The following is a 3,988-nucleotide window of genomic DNA, read 5'->3' as shown; positions in this document are numbered from 1 at the left end:
ATTCCATATGATGAAGCTTGGTGTTAGAGCCCAAGCTGAGATGAGAAATTCATAATCTGAAAAATTTCTTCTCCAATTATTGAGGGTATTAATGATACTCCGTCTATCCCTGTCGTTTTGTTGAAATATTGTGGCAAATATGTCCCATAACTAGGAGGTGAAAATGAAGCTATTGAGTATATGCTCCATTGTTTCCTCTTGAGCTTCACAGAGCTGGAATCTTGAAGGCCCCAAAACACCCCTCTTCCCGATATTATCCCAAGTCAATATTTTCTTGTGATGAACCAACCACATGAAGAGTTTGACTTTCATCCACCCTTGGTGCCTCCATAGGTTCTACCAAATTTTGTCCAGAACCTGGGGATCCAACTCAAGGATAATACCTTTTGCTTCCTTAATATTAAAGGTGCCCTCTTTATTATTGCCCCATCTTAGTTGGTCTTCCCCCCCTAATACTAAGATCTTCCTTTGTTCCACCATTTTCATGAGTGCCTCTGCTTTTGTTTTCAAGGGATTGTTATTTCTGCAATCAATGTTTCTCCAGATTCTCCACTTTTCCGTATGATGAGTATGATCCCAGAAGTCCTTTACCATATGCTTTAATTTTCATTGATATGTATCTTGAGAATAGTTTTCTAGAGGCTATTGAATTTTCACTAGATAATTGTACTTTTATTCATCCAGTAGATTATGGTCGATCTCGTTCAAATGCAAATTTTTCCATGAATATGGCCACTTTGATAAAAACTACCCCAAATTAGAAGAAATATCCCATCAAGTGGATCATGGAGAGCAATGGAAACAACCCAAATGGAACTCTCATGATAAGAAAATCCCCTTAGGATCCCTAACCAAGTATTTGCAGCACCGCCAGATCTCTCCTCCTCAAGTAGGAATCACCTTAACTACAAGTAAAGAAAGTTATCTCCTGTAATTTCAAGGGTTTAGAAAATGAAAATGGAACTCACATTATAATAATCTCCCCTTAGGATCCCTAACCAAGTATTTGCAACACCCCAAGATCTCTCCTCCTCAAGTAGGAATTGCCATAACTACAAGTAATGAAATTTATCTCATATAATTGAAAGGGTTTAGGAAATGATGGGAAAATATAAATAATATAAGATCTGATTACACAATAAAATACCCAAATTATCCTACTCCAAGAGATAAAAATGGAGGAATCGGAATTTCTCTAAAGATCTAAATCTATGTGGATGGGATGTGATGTCAAAGCAATAAGTTCCAGAGGGGGAATCTCAAGGCCTTTGTACTCATTGGTCCCCATCCCTTTTCACTCTAAACTAGGTTCACATCACTTTTGGTTTAGTAGAAACTTGTTTTCTTCACATCCCCTCTAGAAAGATATGTAATATAATTAATTTTTGCATGTCCTGAGCTTATTAATAAAAGGATTCTTGTTGGAATTATCCCTAAAATTTAAAGGAATCAAACATGAGATCTAAATATACTTTTTTTGGGGAATTTAAAACTACTTACATCCAAAGGAGAAGAAAACAAGGTGTCCTATCATAGACCCTTTTCATGTAAGAATGGAAGGCCTTATATCTTACCTAGACTTTATATATGTAAAACTAGTCAAGGGTAAGTATACTTGTTATAAGAAGAGGTTAGGGCTAGAGAACATTGCTACTCATCTTAATTAATTCCTAGTGCACAACATCTTTTTGGAGGAGTGATTCTCCTTCTCCTCCAAAATTATCTCATGATGCAGTTTTGATCACTAAAATTATCTCATGGTGCAGTTTGGATCACTAACCTATTGCATTGTTCCTACTTCATCATGAATACTATGCTCCCCTACCCTTTCAATGTAATCCAAAGTAGGTACAAGGCTCATAATTCTTTGGAATAGTATCACAAGATTGGTACCACTAAATAGAAGGTTCAACATTCCACATATGGGAGAAGAAAATTAAAAATTACCAAAATAACCCTTAAATCTTGGGCTAAGGCACAACTTCAAGCTAAAGATAGGGGAATTCATTCTCTAAAAATTATGGGATAAATACAAAGGTAGATAGAGCAAGGCCCGACCTTCATTGACCTACTAATGAAGGATAATTGGGTCTTCCTTTGACTGCTAGTGGATTTGGGGTGGAGGAAAAGAATTGGAGGTTAAAGTATCATATTTTGTGGTTGCATGTGGGAGATTAGAACACCATTTTCTACCATAAATAGGATAAAACATGTCTTTGGTGCAACAATGTGCAATCCATATCTAGAAATGGGGAAATCATCTATTCTTATGATAATATAAAAAAGGTAGCCCTCATCGAACTTGAAAATCTATATTTTGAGCAAGGTCAATGGAAAGCAGGGGATGCCAAGATTATTCCCGAGTATATTCCTCATCTCACTTTAGCTTAAGAGCATGAAATCATAATGCAAAAAATTACAAAGAAAGAAATCTAGGAAGTAATACTTTCCTTTGGTCCAAACAAGGCCCCTGATCCTGATGGTTTCACTACTTATTTCTATTGGAAAAGTAGGTATATAATTAAATTTGACTTGATCAGAATGATGTCATATATACACTGCTCTTCATGAATGGTAGGAGGAATCAAATCCACATTATTTTCATTGGTACCAAAAGGCATAAACCCTACTTCTTTTGCTATATTATTTCTGATTTCCTTATGTAATGTATCATATAAAATTATTTCCAAGGTCATAGAAAATCATCTGAAAACTTTTCTTCCCAATTTTACAATATCATTCTTGTATAAGTGACCATTCAATCCAATAGATCGAGGGGGTAGAAAGGGATGATTTTAAAATTGGACATGGCTAACACATTTGATCAGGTAAGATAGAGCTTCCTCTATGTAATCCTCAAATGTATTTTATTCAACGATGAGTTTATCAATTGGATCTTTGCATGTATAGATAGTCCATGGATTTCTCCTCTATTTATTGAAGATCTTATTATTTTCAAAGTTTCAATAGACCTGCAATAGGGTTTCCCCCTTTCCTCTATCTTATACATCATTATGATGGAATACTTAAGTTATAAATCAGAATGTGAAAGAAGAAAAAAATAGGTTGCAGGAATTAGATTGGTTATCTAAGTTAAAATTGTAAATCATGCCCAATTCACTAAAAACACATTGTTGATGGGTAAGTTTGTACTAATTATTGCTTCTGATTTCAAATTGATTTTGCATAGTTTTTTCAATGCCTACATGGGTATGTTCAATACAAAGAAAAGTTGTTTGTTTGCATGGAACATAAACAAATCCTATTAATATGCCCTTTTACAAGCCCTACATTTCCCAATTTAAGAAGGTTTGTCCACATTTAGGTACTTATGCATCCCAGTCTATCTTAAGTCATTTCCTCACCATTTGTGACAACCTATTCTCTCTTAGCATAAAACCGAGTTCTCCACCCTTTGTGGTAGCCTATTCTTGCTAAGATTAAAGCCAAGTTCTCCCAGTAGGGAGCCCAATGGAGAAACCTGTTGGGCAATTTATTGGGCTTAAATTGCTGCATTAAATTATCGACCAGGGAAACTCGTAAGCTTGTGATGATGCCAACACAATATATGCAGGAGTAGGCAACTAACTCTATGTCTAACTAAATGATTTATGATTCAATACAATATGCAAGGGAAGAGGCTCCTAACTAAGGAGGTCCTGGTTGTCCTTCCCTACAGTATCATAGAGAAATCATTCATAAAACCAGAAACTTGAAATGAAGACAAGAGAATGAACTTAATTATTGTTTAGATTCAAGTAGAGAGAGAGACTAACTTAGTCTCTTGATTGTCCTCTCATGTACTAATCTAAACTAAACTAAGATTCATTTATAAGCATAAGAAATAAAATGACTTGAAACATAAAAGCACAAAAGAATTAATTTCAATTACCATATAAATCAATGGAGAGAGAGCCTAACTTAGACTCTTGGTATCTCCTCATATGATACTTGAAACATAAAATCAAAAGAATGAATTCCAATTATC

The sequence above is a fragment of the Pinus tabuliformis genome, chromosome 4_1 (assembly GCF_031772625.1).
Source record: "Pinus tabuliformis cultivar Carrire ecotype Pingquan chromosome 4_1, CPIR1, whole genome shotgun sequence".
NCBI lineage: Eukaryota > Viridiplantae > Streptophyta > Pinopsida > Pinales > Pinaceae > Pinus > Pinus tabuliformis.
This window is presented reverse-complemented; position numbering follows the sequence as displayed.